The following is a 19,468-nucleotide window of genomic DNA, read 5'->3' on the forward strand; positions in this document are numbered from 1 at the left end:
TGGCTTTACATACAAGCACACTCCTCCACCCTTTTATATTTTATATTTATGTAAATTGTATTCTAATAATGCACTTATTGTTACTTTTTATTCCAATGACCACTTGTTTGTTACTACTAATTTATTGTTTTGCTGTACAGTGCTTTGCCCTCAAGGAGCGCTTTACAAATAAAAATATACATACATACATATATAGAATATCAGCTGAAAATCAGATTCAGAATATAGTATCAGAGAAGAAATAAATTCATTACTAGTTAGTGATTTTTGTAATTAACAAATAAATAATAAAGATGCGATCGCACTATAAAGTGATTTGATAGCAACCAATTGCCAATAATATTGTTCCATCAGTCAAATATGAACCACTAGACAATAATGTTTTAATGAATAGAGTTGAATACAAACTGTGACAGGGTATTGATAATGCATTTTGCTGGGATTCACTTCCCATCATTTATTGATGTGACACACTTACTGCTCTACAAAGGATTTAAATTAATCAAGGAGTATTATTAAAATCCTTTTCAATATTAACAGATTAACTCTGTTGCCTTCTATATCTAGAGCTAGACAGTGCCATTGCATGAGAGTACAGTTATTAGAAAATATTTTTTTTAAAAATAATACAGTATTGGATGTATTATCTAGAGTTTTTTAAAATGGGGTTTTCTGGATAAGGAAACTCTGTCATTTAGAGCATGGGTCCTTAAGGCTACTTATTGACTGTATTGTCAACAGAATTTAACAAGTTACCATCAAATATAAAGTACTGTTGTAGTACAGCACAGAAAAAGCATCAGTCAAAATTTATGAATTTAAATAAAATATAGATATGTCATTGCTGTATTTTGGAGCATTCTAGAAAGTTGGTTCTTTGTTTATAGACCGAAATTATTGATTGGCTAGGAGTAGAAGCTGACTGACTAGGAGTGAAACAGCAATCAAAATGGGGTCAAATATAATTCATGGCTTGCTATAAACCTACACTAGTGTATAACTAGAACATGTTTGGTTAAATATGGGCTCATAGGCATCCTGTCATAATGCACAATACAGTATATACGGTATAAAAGTTATGCCAGTATGGGATCCTTTTTTCTGGAAACCCATTATCCAGATTATAGACTCCCTTATAATCTAATAATCCAAATATTTTAAAATGATTTCCTTTTCTCTATAATAATAAAACAGTACCTTGTACTTGATGCAGACTACAATATAATTAATCCTTATTGGAAGCAAAACAATTCTATTGTGTTTATTTAATATTACATGTTTTTCTAATAGACTTTAGGTATGAAGATCTAAATTACGGAAAGATATTTTATCCAGAAAACCCCACGTCCCGAGCATTCTGCACAACAGGTCCAATACCTGTACTGACACATTACTATAACATTAAGGAACATGTCAGCATTATTATACATACAGTCAATACTACTAAGCCAATGCATGCCTGTGCTACTGACTCGCCCTCAAACTAGGCTGAAGTTGCCTGAGCACAGACGTCATTTGTTAGTCATGTTGTGCTGGGGGTCAATGAGCTCATTCTATAAGATGGAGTAATTTACATTTGTACTATATCCTATGGAAGGATCAAAATGCCTTGCATGAGCAAGGGATGCCCCTCTCTCTCCCAACATTGGAGACTCAGTAGGTTACACCTTGCTCGATTTATAATAAATGCACGCTAACCTCTAATGGCATATAATATCGTTTTACTTTTACATTTTCTGGCACATTAACAAAACATAAAACATAATTTTTTAACTATTTGTTGCTCCATGTATTTGTTGCTCCATGCCAAAAACCAAATGCAAGCACATATATATGGGTGCAGAGGAGAATATTTATCAAAGCTGATAGTGGTTTTAGGTGCAGAACCCCAAACCTTTATTAAAGGAAAGGGGCAATTTTCTTCTGCTTTAATGACCTGATCACAATCACACAGAACTCAATTCAATTTCGCAGAGGCAATACACTGGATTGTTTTTTTTATCCAATATTGATTGTGATTGACCTTGAGAGAATATTTTTTTCAAGGTCTATTTTTACTCATACTATTCATTTATACATTTTTAACTCAACCTATAGATAGAGAACAAGGAGAAGGGACCGCTACTGCTCACCGCTAATCCTGACCAGGTGCTCTGTCGAACAGTGTCCCCACTGCGAACATTCAACGAACTCAAAGCAAGCAGACGGCACTTCTGGAAAGGGTTGTATTGGGGTTACTGCTGTGGAACCTTACGCATTTCGGGAATAAATCCCTTAATCATAGGTCTCAACTAACTCAACCTATAACCTATACATAAAGATATTTAGTAACGGATTCTGGATTCTGCAACTAAGAGGAACATACGTTAAAACTAACAACAGAGATAACTCTGCCTAAAATCTTTGAAAATGGTATGGTGAAAAATCTCCAGTCATCACTGAAACCAACCCTCTCAGAATGCTTGTCACCCCCCCCTTGTTACATAGTTACATAATTACATAGTTACATAGTTAAATTGGGTTGAAAAAGACAAAGTCCATCAAGTTCAACCCCTCCAGATGAAAACCCAGCATCAGTAATGGTCTCTTCGCCACAAAACGGGCGAAATGTTCCTGAAACAGGATTTTTGATGCCGGCAACAATTGACACACATTAAAGTCAATGGGCGTCCGTTCAATGGACATCCGAATTGACGCTGGGGTTGGAATTGTTGCCGGCGTCAAAAATTTTGACGCAGATGCACGGCAAATTCACAAATTTATTCAAATTTGTGCCTGGCAAATAAATTCGCCCATCACTACCCAGCATTATTATATACATCCATATCTATACTAACTATAGAATTTTGTATCACAATAGCCTTTAATATTATGTCTGTCCAAGAAATCATCCAAGCCACTCTTAAAGGCATTAACAGAATGAGCCATCACAACATCACCCGGCAATGCATTCCACAACCTCACTGTCCTCAATGTAAGGAACCACCTACGTTGCTTCAAATGAAAGCTCTTTTCTTCTAGTCTAAAGGGGTGGCCTCTGGTATGGCAATCCTTTTTATGGGTAAAAAGGCCCCCTGCTATTTGTCTATAATGTCCTCTAATGTACTTGTAAAGTAAATCATGTCCCCTCGCAATCGCCTTTTTTCCAGAGAAAACAACCCTAACCTTGACAGTCTACCCTCATAATTATTTTTTCCATCCCTCTAACCAATATAGTTGCCAGTCTCTGCACTCTCTCCAGCATTTATATCTCTCTTAAGGTCCAAAACTGCATACTCCAGAAAAGGCCTTACCAGGGACCTATAAAGAGGCATAATTATGTTTTCATCCCTTGGGTTAATGCCCTTTTCATGCAAGACAGAACTTTATTTGCTTTATTAGCCACAGAATGACACTGCCCAGAATTAGACAACTTGTTATCTACAAAAACCCCAAGATGAAAGAAGATGGTGCTGTTGTCTTTTTTCAACCCAATTTAACTATGTAACTATGTAACTGTTTCGACAGAACAATAAATTTGCATTTAAGTGTAATATACTGGTCTCTCCAATGGAGAAGAATCAGCATCTGCACATTGTTCCTTCCAACAATAAGTTATTTTTTAAACATATTTTGTTTAATTTATTCCATTTTGGAGTTTGCACCTTTTGTAATGCTAATTGCTAGTTTTCTGCTCTATTCTTCTCTTATGAGAAAAACTACTTGGCCGTGGACTTCTCTAGCAGCCCCTATATAGAGCATAATGATAATACCCCTACCACAATATCAACCTAATCAGGAATGTCTACAATATTTCATTATTTAACTAACTGCTTTCAGTTGTTATCTGGAGTTAACTGTAATTATTCCTAGTCTGGGTTTGAACCATATGATCATTTTATGAAAATATGATAATTACAACATACTGTATACAAAGAAACTTTATCATGAGATTTCAGTAGTTCATCTGAAAATTGTTCTTTTAGTTAAGTATTGCTATAAATCCTGTACTTAATCCTTAGTTGTACTCATTAACCTATTTGTTTTTTTAACGTTCCCATTGCCCTTGCCTACATATGTATGGCACCCTGTTGTACAAAATTCTCCTACCAAGCCCTTTATTCCTCCACACCTCACTACATCTTAGCTCTCATCTCCCCATATGATCCTGGCCATCATCGGTGTCCCTCTCAGAGCTACCCTCTTTTTAAATTAACCACATCACCTTTCATCTATCATCTTAATCCTGTCTCTCTCAGTTCCTTGCCTCTGGAATTCTATCCTTGAATTTCTTCTCTTAGCTTCAGATCCTACATCCTGGAGCTCTAGAATAGAGAATGTATAGGCCATCTACCCAGCTAATTTGAACAGCAAGACTTGTATGTAATACTGTATGTCTCTTAACATGTAATTTTTAATCTCTCAAACTATGTATATTTTTTGTTATTGTGCATACTATTGTGCAGTGTTTGTCCCATGTATTATAGAAGCTGACTTTAGTTCAATATAAATAAATATATACATACATAAATTGTAAGCTCCAAAGATCCAGGGACTGATGTGAATCATGTATAATCTCTGTATAAATGCTTCAGAATATTTTGGCACTATTTAAAAAAAAGTACACAGTACAGAACTCTTGCTTCATTCATTGTATGACAAACTTGCCTAGTTCCTTATGAATATCTTGTTATTATTGTACCAGCCTGCAAAATGTTGTCCTTGGGTTAGCAATCTAGTTTTGACCTTTTCTCAACTGATTCTGCCTGTAGTCAGTCCACCCTCAAGTAAACATATCATTATTGGATGTTTTGGCAGGGCATACCAACTATTTAGCAACACTCGTACTTTCTATTTTTGTAGAACTGGTTCTTCACCTGGCTTCATGGATGCCCAATATGCTAGTATGTGCTAATGTATAGCTGGTGGTACCCAAACCGACAAGAGTCAGACTCCTAGCCAAAGCAGACTGTTATAGCCATAATAACTCTTTGAGGCTAGGTTCCTCTTGCTTATGGACACTGGGAAAAAACCCAGTGGGCCCCAGGCTCTTGTGGGCCCCGCCGGGCCAGATCCGCTTCTCAGTGCCATGACCCCTCTTTGTCGGGGGTCACGGTAAACTCAAAATTTAGCGCATGCGCACTAGCGTGGTGGCGCTATGCGTGTGAGCACTGACGCACGCATGCACATATCCGGCACCGCACATATGCACAGACACGGCGCACCGGTGGCCACAGAAATACAGGTCACATAATTTCAAGGTGACTATTAATATTTTTATAAATTATAGCAGGGGGTACCTTCATTATAATCTACAGTTAAATGTTTCTGTGGTCTGCGCTGGAATTAGCCTGAAAATCTGTCCATTTCGGACTTTTCGGGGAAGAATCCTAAAAAGAGTGATTCGGGAAAAAACAAAAAAAAATTAGGTTTTGTCTCGATTTTATCGAGTTTTTGCCCAAACCAATTAAATCAAGCTTTTTTAATAAGAAATAAGGTAAAATCTGATATGGGAGTTTGGTCATGGTTTTTTATTTAAATAAAGAGATAAATTCAGATTTTATTAAATAACCCTCCCCATCTGTTCTAATTTTGTAGGAGCTATTTCTCTATTTTGCATTGGTGTGATTCAAGACTAAGGTTAAGCTAATATGTTAAAAATAAATAATAAAAAAATATATATAAAATAAATAAAAAGAGCTGCTATTTTAGCTCTTGATTATCACTTGATTTTATTTGCAACATTTAATCTACATTTACAATTATGAACACACATTTATCAGTAATTATGCGTTTTTGTACTAGGCTGGGCATTCTTATTACTTTTTCATTTGCGGTTCTGAAGCCTTCATGCAAAAGCCATATTCACCATAGGAATAGGCAATGAGTGTCATAGAAACACAACAGAAAATCAGCTAAAAGGGACTGGGAAAGAATCCAACACAGGTTTCATCTGCAATGCTCAGACAAGAAGCCTCCGTTTCTGCCTGTGCTTCTGAATTTCGTCATCCTTGTTCCCCAGCTGCAGATCATGAAGCAGAGAGAGAGATGTTAGTTAGGAGGAAGCCTCTCCAGTTTTGGAAATATTTATAGTTTTCTATTGAAGTGAAACGAGTGTAAGTGATTTTATGGGCTTAGATTTGGCTTTTAGACTTTTTTGGGGTATAGTTCTACATGTCCCTTAAGGAAATTAGCTTGCTGGAATACTAAAGAATGTGTTCCTAGCATTTAAATGTTCTCTGTTGCTTCATTCATTAGGCACAAACATGCGTAAATGCTCATATTAAAAAGAATTACACTTATTTTCTAACAAAAGTATCTCCTGAAGCATAATGAACTCCTAGACAAATAGGTTATCAAACTCTAGAATCAATTTATTTGTGGTTCCTTTTTATATTTCAAATAATGGGGCTTTTTCTCAGTATCTGTTTTCTAATGATCATGTTACTCAATGCAATAAAATCCTTAGTTTCTATTTTTTAGGTCCTTGGGTTGCATCTTAGTTTTACAGTTTACATTTGTTTTATGTATATGTAGCCAGGGATTTTGTCATATTAAAGGAGAATTAAACCCTAAAAATTAATATGGCTAAAAATATCATAAGTATATTTTATATACTGAACTTGTTGCACCAGCCTAAAATTTCAGCTTCTATATAACAGCAATGATCCAGGACTTCAAACTTGTCACAGGGGGTCTCCATTCTCAGCGGGCTCTGAGCAGATGTTGAGAAGCTAAGCTTAGGGGTTGTTGCAATTTTTAAGCAGAAAATGAGGTTTATCTGTAATATAAGCTGTTGCTACAGGGCTCATTATTAAATTATGATGCTTGTTGCAATGTAGTATTCATCTATATGAATTACTAATCAGCCTTATACTGTGACATTTATACTGTATACTATGTGTACTATATATTGTGAGTTGGTCCCTAAGCTCAGTAAGTGACAGCAGCACAGAGCATGTGCAGTGAAGTAGCAGAAAAGAAGATGGGAAGCTACGGGGGCATCTTCAGAGATCTTTACTGCTAAAGAGCTGTGGTTGTCTTGTGCTGGTACAGAAACCCACAACCAAATGTACAACATTTCTAGCCTACTTCTTTAGTTCTCCTTTAAGGTCCAGGGCCAAGTTATCACAACATGCTCTCCAGTGAAGGTAGAATTTGAATTACTGAGTGGCAAGATTATTTCATTAATTACCAAAATATAAGAATGTCAGGCAGGGAGACACAAGGCTTTTGTGGGCATATTGTGAATGTTAGCAGTATTATTATTCCATTGTTATTCGATCAAACGCAATAAGCAGACTAAATAAAGCAAACATCCATCTTGCATTGATAATACTATATGCTTTTATATGCCTTAGAATAGGTCCTACAAAATTCCTTTTATGCATTACATCATCAAAGAAATCTGGTACAGATGGTAAGCTGTGCATGAGAGATTTTATGTGAGTCAATATCAGGTTTGAAGAGACTTATCATTACACCAAGAGTCTTAGCCACTGTCCTTTTAATTGGGTCATAAGGTTAATTGTGTATGGTTGATATTCAATGAACCTAAGGGTCTTTGTTGCTGGCATAAAAGTTTTTTCAGGTTAATTAACAAAACCATCATAAATGTGATGAGTGCTTTGGTACAAACTACAGCCACAGACATGAGTCACAATTCCTTATTCATTAGTACATAGAATGTGTTTGTGTTGGTCATTTAGTTGTGCTTAATCTGAATAATTTATATTAAAGGCTAAGGAAAATGTGCTGCTTTAGGGACATTTAATATTACATCATTTAGGGTTCTGGACAATTATTGATTATTTCACTTTCAGAGTCACACTACTGCCTGCTATTAACTAGATTGCTGTTAAAAACCAGCAAGGGCTGCAGAGGAATCTTCCCACTGTCCAGCACTAGAGAAACTCACCCAGCAACAAAGTAATTAACAGTACCTAAAATATATATTGATCCAAGGAGCTTGAAGTCAATAAAGAAACAGGATAGGCAGTTTTCCAGTTCGTAGCAATTTACCAACAGAGCCTACAGCTGATAAGGGGCAAAGGAATACAATGTGCAATCTTTCAATAGACACAGCAAAGCAATTGAAATAAAGAGGCATTTGAAGCAGCAGCTGGCTCTTTTTAACCATAAAACTATTTGTTTCCCTATCCCAAGGTATGGTATTCAAATTCTATACCCAAAAATACAATGCAGCAGAAAAGTTCTGAATTAAATCTAATGTAGAGAGTGAGACTCTGAGGTTTAGGTATGTTTTTACTCAGGCAGTTTCCCCTGTATTTGGACACCTGAGTAGCTCCATTGTAGTTTAAAAGTTTAAAAGGGAGAAAACACGTGCTCAGGGCTCTGTCTTCCTGTATCCCACCTAGTGGGGAGGTGGGTATAGGAGTGGGTCTGGACAGTGTCAGGCCCCAAGTTAGGGAAAGATCATTTAGTGGTAGGAGTTTATGTTATACTCACTCTAGGAGCGAAAAATAGTGGCAGATTCTTTTAGTGAGCAGTTTTCTGGCTCCAACAAGGAGAGTAGGTAGGATTATCACACAGGGCCAGATTTACATAGCAGACGCCCCTCGGCCCACAGACCTTCATCACCTGTCCCCTCCTCTTCCTTTGTGTAAATGTGCAAATTTTCAGCATTGGGTTCGGAGTACTGTGGATTCATGCACAGGAAATATTAAAAACTATTGTATCTCCTGTGAATCCCTAGTGCTTCCGAACCAATTTGGATGTGATTGGGCCTCCCCAGGCCCGGGCCTTTGTGGCCTTTCCACAAATCCGGGCCTGTTAGCACCCTTGCGGTGATCAAGCCGCCAGACAGGGACACGAGTGTGTGAGTGCAGGAGCAGGGAATGTGCCAAGTAGTAAGATACTACTAGATCCCTAGTGCAGGGAAAAATCACCAAGACAGGGTGCACTACCACTTGAGAGGGATCTACTGGAAATATCAGAAAGAGTAAAGGTTTTTCACTGTGTGCTTTGATTGTACTTGGAGAGCTGTACTGCCTTACTGCTGTGATCCATATCATTGTCCAATAAAGAAGTTATTTGTTTGAAGCAATTAACCTGAACTACTGTTACTTTCAGCTTGATTGATCTGTACACCAGGAGACACCCAGGATCCACTTGAGGGAAAGGTGATTAAAGGGGCCACTACACACTGCTGGGAGTGGCAGGGAGCTGCCCACAGCCTAAGGGAGTCCTGTGTACACTATCAGCAAGTCACACTACTCACACACTTGTCAAGCCTACCCATGGGGGGGCTACACTAATAAAGGCAGGAATGAGTCAAATAGAGTATGCTGCCCAGAACAGGGACAATTAGCCTGGGACATGCAGGAATTAAAGGACTATATACTATATACAGTAACTGCAGTTGGTTAAGATTTAAGGGGAAATATACCCCCCTTTTTTGACATAAGCACAGTATGCTGGGCTTATGTACTGTAGAAAAGATGCATATACACTATTTTCCAGAACTAAATATGAATGTACAGGTATGGGACCTTTAATCCAGAATGCTTAGCACACTTTTCCAAATAATGAATATTTCTGTAATTTGGTTTGCCATACTTTGTCTACTAAAAAATAATTTAAATATTAGATAAACATAATAGGCTTGTTTTGTCTCTAATAAGGATTAGTTATATCTTAGCTTGGATCAAGTACAAGCTACTGTTTTATTTTTACAGAGAATAAGGATAATATTTTTAAATATTAGAATTATTGGGATAAAATGGAGTCTACGGGGGACAGCCTTCTGAGCTTTCGGTATAACAGTTTTCAAGATAATGGTTTTTTTTTTACACAAACATACCTGATTCCACCAACTGAAAAGAAACCATGATAGCTTTGCAAATAATTTCCCAGCACCCTATAGGTTCACAGTGTAATAGAACCTCTCCCTCACCTTGTTACAGTTTGGCATGATGGAATTTGGGACTTGAAGTCCCTCTACTTTCCATATTGGGTGATGCTTATGTTCTCTGGAATCCAAAATGCATCACATTACACTAGAACAAGATAAGGGAGCAGTTACAGTACACTGTGTGCTTGTGATGGGAGTGGGTGGAAATAATCCCTGCACACAGAGTGTTTATATCCCTATTCTATATAAACTCAACTGAATGTGCTCATGTCAAAATGGAGGGTATACTTTCCCTTTAAAGGGGTTGTTCACCTTTCAGGTAACTATTAGCATGATGTAGAGAGTGATATTCTGAGACAATTTGCTATTGGTTTATTATTGTTGGCGGTTTCTGACTTATTTAGCTTTTTATTTAACAGCTTTCCAGTTTGCAATTTCAGCAATCTGGTTGCTAGGGTCCAAATTACCCCAGTAACCATGCATTGATTTGAATATGAGACTGGAATATTTTTTTCTTTATTGTTGGCGGTTTCTAACTTATTTAAATTTTTATTCGGCAGCTCTCCAGTTTGCAATTTCAGCAATCTGGTTGTTAGGGTCCAAATTACCCCAGTAACCATGCATTGATTTGAATAAGAGACTGGAATATTTTTAATTCGCAGAAAGATGTGCGAAAAACACCCTTTGACTCCAATGCATTTGCAGCAAAAAAATGTGCTATTCAACAAAATGAAAACATATTGATTTAGATTTGATTATACTGTATATGGGAACTTGCCTAAAGTGACAATGTTAAATAAAAGAAGGTAAAAGGATCCCAATGTGGCTATGATGAGGTGCGGACCAACTGTATTGTTACTATAATCAAACACTTGATCTGTATCCTGTTCTCCCCTTACAGAAGGATACTGAAAAGACTGACACTTTTAAGGTTAATCAGCATTCACTGGGAACAAAATAATTGTCATATTGACAATGCTACATCATTATAGACACTTTTAATTGTGTGGCAGTTGGCATGCATTCTAGCTTGCTCTAAATAGGATTTTACATTCCCCACTGCAATCTAAGCACCTATTACACAGATGTGAGAATTGTAGATAGAAGGCTTGTTGCTTTAGTTTCCAAAAACACATATCTGCAAGAGAAATGAGGACATGTTTTAGTTAGCAGATACACCAACTTCAGTGTGAACAGTAACTTGGTTTAATACGCTGGTTCACTTTTTCTGTTTGTGACAACTTAATACATCCTTGGTTGTCTTCCAAGAGTTGGGTTGGTTCGTGTATGTCCATACCCAAGTCCATCAAGAGTTGATGTATCCAGATAACTTCTTGACAAGCTTGTGCTGCGGCAATATATTCAGTTTCTGCTGATGATAAAGCTACTGTGGCTTGTTTTCTACTGGTCCAACATATGGTGGCTTTTCCAAGTTAAAACAAAAATCCTGTAGTTGACTTGTGACTAGGCTTGGGCGAATTTGACCCATTTTGGCAAAAATTTGCAGCCAGTGAAATGACGCTGAAGCCCATTAAAGTCTATGGGCGTCAAAATATTTTGACACGCAGGAATTTTTTATCAGCGCACATAATTTTTATTCTATGGGTGTAATTTCCACGGCGAAACAAGGTGAAAAAATTCGCCCTTCCCTATTTGCGACCTTTTACATCACCTGCTCAGTCTGTGTCTACATAACCAGTTAACTTTGCTATGTGTACTGCTGCCAATTTCAACTTCTCAGTGATAGTCCCTTTCCGGTATTTTATGGTAAATTTTAAAGTAGCCATAGAAGGAGCACTATGGTCAGAAAACCATACAAAATTTATACATTTGGCCAATTGGTCAGGTAACTCAAACCTGACCTGCCTTTAGATCTTTGAGTTGTGGCATTAGTTATAGGGTGTGAGACAGTGGCATAACTATTTTTTTACTGGGCCCCACAGCAAATAATTTTTCAGGCCCCCAAAATGTCTAGAGGTTGACCTGTTTTATCAATATTTATTGAAATTGTAAATGAATTATGGCCTCATGGGGCCCCCTATACCTCCTGGACCCCCTCTTCTTCTGTAGTTATTCTATAGTTATGCCCTGGTGTGAGATGCATGAATTGAATTGTAAAGTAAATAATTCGTTAAGATGCAAATTATGTAGACCCAAATGAACCATTAAACCTGTGCTCTTTGTAAAATACAGATATTGTAGAAACATTGTTTATTTGTTCTACTAATGGATTTCACAGGTACAAAAATGGATAAATGTCAACTAAAATCGAAGCTCATCTTAAATGTCTTATCTTAAACACTATACTTTCATACTCATTGACAATAAAAAATTGTCAATGTCCCTAACAACCAGGAACAAGATTGGCTGTTGGTGAGAGGGATGTATATTGCTAATGTTACGTTTGTACCTGTCTATCCATGCTTTAACCAATATGTCTTCCATTAAGTCACCCTAGCAACTAGAAAGAATATTTACAGATGAAAGTCACATTGAAGGCTTCTCTTGCATTCACTGGATCATTGACCCTGGAGAGCTGGAGAAAAGTTTTGTAAAGTAATTTTGGCCTATGAATAAAAGCCTAATGTTGCTGAATGTGTTTCAAGCCTTAATTGATGCTGGAGTATGACACAAAATTGTGTATGAAGTATGGTTAATCAACAATGTTTAAATTGTCTTTAAAGCCTACCCCACTTGTTTGTTTTGTGATTTAATTGTACCTCAGAACTGCATACCACATCAGTTAAAGGTACATTTACAGTGAAGTTTTTACCAGTATTTAAAACCTTGACTTTTAGCTCCTCTTTGTGAATTAAACATTTTCAGCCACATACTGTGTAGCAAATGCCAGCTCAGAGGGTGAGAATCGTAACTCCATTGTAGCTTTTGGGATATCATAGGGCACTATACTAAACCATAATATAACATTAAAGATCTAAAGAATGGCTTCTTTAATGCTTCAAAGTATAAGGACAGAGGAATGCAGTATGTACTGCTGGGGTGGCTTATCATCCATCAGCTCACTGTCTCCCCTAACTCTTGCTATGTCAACTGGTCTGTGCCCACCACCACCTCTTCCAGATATGGGTGGTTATTATGTGATCTAGGGGACAAGAGATAGATAACAGCCCTTGCCTGTGGTGTCAAAGCTCACTGGCCCAGTTCTGTGCTCTGCCTTAGGTACTAGAAAAGTATTGTAGGAAATGGTGACCAGTTTTCTTTGATAAGAAGATAATAGATGCTGTACAGGTGAAAACATTAAAGTATAAACCATAAAGATGTAAACCTTTTGCAGATGATTAAATTCCTTTACAGTAATAATCTATCAAGCAAGCTCTCTGTGGGCAGAAATAATGTCAGACTTTTTTGTTTTATTCTAAAATAAAGTATTTGTTTTATCATAATTATACTTTGAATCTTTTTCTTCAGACGCATGCTGTTGCTATGGCTACTAGTCCAGGTTATTTTTATATCCTATTATTAATATTTCTAATGTGGATTTGAAATGTGTTTATTGAATCTCAGTAAAGTTAACATGCACAGATTCTATTACTAAGTCAACCTCTGTTCCCCTCAGACCCGATTAAATGTTACAGTTACACTATTTTGGATTCGGCCGATCCCCCGAATCCTTTGTGAAAGATTGGCCGAATACCAAACTGAATCCGAACCCAAATTTGCATATGCAAATTAGGGGTGGGAAGGGGAAAACATTTTTTTACTTCCTTGTTTTCTAACAAAAAGTCCCTCCCCACCCCTAATTTGCATATGCAAATTAGGATTCAGATTCGGTTCGGCAAATTAGGATTCAGATTCGGTTCGGCTGGGCAGAAGGATTCGGCCGAATCCTGCTGAAAAAGGCCGAATCCTGGCCGAATCCCGAACCGAATCCTGGATTCCGTGCATCCCTAGTACATAGTTACATAGTTAATATGGGTTCAGAAAAGACCAAGGTCCATCAAGGTCACCAAAGTCAACCCTTTCAAATGACCCACGGTTATTTATATATATATATATATATATATATATATATATATATATATATATATCTATATATATATATATAAAATATATATATAAAAGAATCTGCCATTACAACATAACCCAGCAGAGTGTTCTGCAACCACAATGTCCTCCCTGCAAGGAGCCATTTTTGCTACATTAAATTAAAGTTCAGTTCTTCAAGTTTAAAGACATAAACTCTGTTTCTTCTTTTCTATGTCTCTTTTTTCTGTTTGTAGAGCCTGCGCATGTGCCTTTTTCTCAAGAGAAAACAACCCAACCCATGCTAACTTTACTTAAGGTGAGGCTTTGCCAGGGATCTATAAAGAGGCAATACTATGTTGTCATCCCTCGAATTGATGTCCTCTGCCTAGAGCTACACAGTTTGTTATCCACAACAATCCTCAAATCCTTCTTAGTTAAGGAGGTCCAAAACATTTACCATTAAATGTATAACTTGCATTTATTCTTTGCATAATCATAATTTTATCAACACTGAACCTGATTTGTCCAGTTTGCTGGCCAGTTCTTCAGTTTGGTCAAGTCTCTCTGCAAAGCATCAGCATCCTGCATAGAACTCATAGTTTTGCACAATTTAGAGAGAGTACTAATGAATGAACACCTCCAGGTCATTAATAAACACATTTAAAAAAAAAAAAGGGCCAAGGACAAAGCCCTGCGGAACTCCACTAACAACACTGGCCAATTAGAAAACTGTTTCATTTACAACCACTCTTTGTAATTAGCACATTGGTCTTGTAGTCCTAATGACATCATGTACAATTTTGCTCATGTTATTTTTTTGTTCTTTGGTTTCTGCCATCATGAATTTTCTCCATATTTTCCTTCAAATAGTGAAATATTTGCAACTTCTGGTGCCTTTAGATTGGGCACCAATACATCTATTTATGATTATTCTTGACAATCATATGCAAGAGGAACCACGTTTTAACTGCATGATACAAAGTGCTTTTTCATTAGTTGTTTCCATATTTTTAATTATTTTTTAACAGTGTCTCTCCTGTTGTGCCAAGTGAATCAACAATGAATTGGGGATGCAGGCTAAGAGAGGAACAGCACTAGAAAAGGCTTTAAGGTAAATAATTGCTGCAAAAATTGTTCCAAGTCTGGCAAACCATTTCACCCAATATGCAGGTAGCATTTACTGGCCTACTCCTTATAAAATAAATAAATGACTGGGGGCTATTATTTATTAGACCTAAAACTAATGTTGATCTGTTATAACATAACAATTATCCCAGGAGTAATGGCATCCAAATCCTACCATAAAGCCATAGAGATGCAGGAAGCAGCAAACATTGGCCAAAGTGATGTTGCTCCATTTAAAATATCTGTATAGTTACAGCAAATTGGGAAGTCCCATTTAAAATTCAGTATATGCTGTATATTGCAAACAAGATAAGGGAGCACCACCCATCAATTGAGAAAACCAGCGGATGGTGTGCAGTGTTAAAGAGATAAGTATTGAGAAAAAGGAAAAGCTAACCCTTGAAACTGCACCACCCCATCCAGGAGCCTTGAAACCCACTGAACAAGATTAAAACTTAACTTTTACTAATAATTAATTTAAAAATTTTTTGTCCAGGAGAGCATTTAAAACCAAGTTAGGCACATGGAGATAACGAACCCTGGTTAGGTAAAGCGAAATTTGCCACCCCTGGGTCAAATGTAACGCTAATACATAGAGTCTGTAGTGAACCACTACAGTCTATAGTAACTAACTGCAATAGCGTGGTGTGGAACACAACTGCGATACTGGCGTAAAGCAGAAGAGAACAAGGGTCTCATAGGCTGTAACCAATATAGGCAACCTCTCAGCTTGCCCCCCTTGTTTATCCACGACCAAACAATTCGTAGTCTTAATAGATCCACCACTCATTCACCCTCAAACGCACCCCTCCATTGCTTTGGAGGAATTACTGTGTCTAGGTGGCATCAAAAATTGATCCACTAATTAATAGTACAGAGTCGATGGTGGTGCTTTAGCGGCTTAAGTCTAAACTACCCAGACAGCGGTTCCGTAGATCGCCCACCCCCTTCACCCACAGAGATTCCCTCCCATTCGTGGAGCAAAGCCGTGGCCTTAATACTTTGTAATTCAGTCACCCTGCCTAACCACACTAAAATGCGCCTGACGCGCGTTTCGCTCGCATTAAGCAGGCTTTGTCAAAGGCATTTGGCTGCCAAAGGCTCGCCCCTATAAATAGTCGACCATAGAGCCGTTGAGATTCAAACCGGCCAATCACAGGTCAGTGCATCACCGGAAGGAGGATCAGACCCGTCACTGAACCGACTGCGCCGGTTCAATTAGTTAGAAAATTTATAATGCGGCTAGTGTCACCTGTCACCTATCGCAAATGAAGTGACAACTGCCTTATCTACATTGAATGTGCAACTGACAACTGCCTTATCTACATTGAATGTGCAACTGCACATTCAATGTAGATAAGGCAGTTGTCACTTCATTTGATAGGTGACAGGTGACACTAGCCGCATCATAAATTTTCTAGGTATTTCAAAGTATTTAGGCCACAGCTTTGCTCCACGAATGGGAGGGAATCTCTGTCAGTGAAGGGGTGGGCAATCTACGGAACCGCTGTCTGGGTAGTTTAGACTTAAGCCGCTAAAGCACCACCATCGACTCTGTACTATTAATTAGTGGATCAATTTTTGATGCCACCTAGACACAGTAATTCCTCCAAAGCAACAGAGGGGTGCGTTTGAGGGTGAATGGGTGGCGGATCTATTAAGACTACGAATTGTTTGGTGGTGGATAAACAAGGGGGGCAAGCTGAGCGGTTGCCTATATTGGTTACAGCCTATGAGACCCTTGTTCTCTTCTGCTTTACGCCAGTATCGCAGTTGTGTTCCACACCACGCTATTGCAGTTAGTTACTATAGACTATAGTGGTTCACTACAGACTTTATGTATTAGCGTTACATTTGACCCAGGGGTGGCAAATTTCGCTTTACCTAACCAGGGTTCGTTGTCTCCCTGTGCCTAACTTGGTTTTAAATGCTCTCCTGGACAAAATTTTTTTAAATTAATTATTAGTAAAAGTTAAGTTTTAACCTTGTTCCGTGGGTTTCAAGGCTCCTGGATGGGGTGGTGCAGTTTCAAGGGTTAACTTTTCCTTTTTCCTTTTTTTCAATACTTATCTCTTTAACCCTGCACACCATCTGCTGGTTTTCTCAATTGATGGGTGGATCTCCCTTATCTTGTTTGTGATTATATTATTATTTTCCCTGCATTTTTTCACTTTGGGAATCCCTGGTGTAGCACACCGCATCTACTAAGTTGTCTTTATATGATGGCGACCCCCATTATGAATTTACAATCTCGGTTTGAGAAATGGTCTAGCCAGCTTTCGGATGTGTTCCAAGCTGGATCCAGTGGCAATAGCTCGCCAGCAGGGAATGACTGGAGAGCTTTGCTAACTGATTACCAACAAGAACAAATCAAACTTACGAGGGCATGGTGGACTGTCTCCACCTATGAGAAATATGTTGACAGTAACATTATACCTAGGGGGTTACGCATAAAAATTCTCCCAACTTTTGATACACATGATGAGAACTTCAAGTCTATGTGGGAAGAGGTACTACACAAATGCTCGATGCAATTATTGAATTGAGCATGCGAACATGAAAGACGTGTAGTATCCGAATTAAAGACTAAAATAAATGACATTGAGAAACAGCTAGCCGAATTTTCCCAAAATGAACTGTATATTACACGTATGTCCAGAATTAATTCTGAAATAGACCGGGTGGCTCAAGAGATAATAGATAGGAAAAGACAAAAATATATTCGAGATACTACTGATTATACGATAAGGACATGTCCAACAGCGACTATTCTAGATCAGAAAGGTCAGGGGATGAAACCACGACCCGTACAGGGCAAGCACAGATGACTGACCCCTGTTTTTTAGGGGTAAGCAACAGAAGAGGGTCAGAAGAGGGGGGGAGAGAACTAAGAGATTGCGAAAAGTGGGCTTACCGTCGACAGAATCATTGGGAACGGGGGCAGTACAGGAGGAGACAGAATCAGAGATACTAAACATTATCAACCTCAGTGATCATGTACTTACCCCAACCCAGAATACAATTCTAAAGAAGGGTTTATCCTTCTCCCCCATGCATGACATCAGCGTTTTTTCCCTATACAAAGATCTTTTTTTGTTTTGTCGGAAACTATTATTAAAAAAATATTTTCACAGAGACACTGACCCAGAGGGACGAGTTTTGGCCAATCCCCTCATGGCCATCTGTGATTCCCAAAACCATATGATTTAGCCTATTCGTCAGTAACCGCCACACAAGAACAGACAACATTGGATCAGGCTATCGATGATCTACAAGATCTGTTGTTAGAGCAAACAGAACCAACTCAAACGTTGAGGCCTAAGAGCAAATTTATGCCCCCTAGGAACACTAGCTCTGCTGTCACCACGTTTGGGGAATTGGTGATGAGAGACTTTATGAGCATGCCCAATAACAGTAGTGATAATCTAAAAATGGCCGACAAGCTAGCATTACAAGAGATTGCTTCTTGGGAGGATGTGGTTATTAAGCCTTCGGATAAAGACGGCAACATTGTTATATGGCCAAGAGTTATGTACCTTACGGAGGCCCTTAAGCAACTTAACGATTCCCTACTGTTATAAAAAACTCCCATCCGATCCCTCTATAAGATTCAGGTCCCTGTACAATGGACTGATCACTGATAGTTACCAGACAGGTTTAATTTCTAAGAATGAATACAAAGCATTACTGAATGAGACTTCTGTGACTCCAACTTTCTATATGCTGCCCAAAGTACATAAAAACCTACAGAAACCACCTGGTCGAACTATTGTTTCTGGCAATGGCAATATTTGCGAGAAAGCTAGCCAGTACATTGATATCAAATTACGTCAATTTGTTGTAACGTTACCACCATACATCCTGACACCAGTGATCTATTATACAAACTTTCACCAGTGAAAGTAGACAAAGGGACCCTGCTGGTTGGTTGTGATGTTGAATCATTTTATTCCTCTATCTCACATAAACGGCATTAAAGCAATCCGCTTTTTTATGGAAACAGAAAGCATGTGGTGAGGTGAATATAGAGATTTCTTGGCGGACCTCACAGATTTTTGCCTCAATCACAATTTCTTCACATTCCATGGCAAGTTTTATTTACAGGTTAGGGGTGTCACAATGGGTGCTGCCTTTGTTCCAACATATGCAAACCTATTTATGGGATGGTGGGAGGCTAATTATGTTTTTGGTGATCAGATGGCCCCGTATATTCAATATATCTCACACTGGTTTCGTTATATTGACGACCTGATATTCCTTTGGCAGGGGATATGGCAGCTCTGACTGAATTTCTGAACCTTCTCAATCAGAACGATTTGAATATCAGACTAACCCACACAATCAGTGAGAAAAGCTTAGACATCCTTGATGTGACATTGATTATTCAGGAGATGGTTCTATCAGCACAGATCTATTCTGCAAAACAACTGCGACCAATTCTATTCTGCATTTTGATAGCCACCATCCCATCTCCACCAAAAGAGGTATTCCAGTTGGTGAATT

The sequence above is a fragment of the Xenopus laevis genome, chromosome 8S (assembly GCF_017654675.1).
Source record: "Xenopus laevis strain J_2021 chromosome 8S, Xenopus_laevis_v10.1, whole genome shotgun sequence".
NCBI classification, from domain to species: Eukaryota; Metazoa; Chordata; class Amphibia; order Anura; family Pipidae; genus Xenopus; species Xenopus laevis.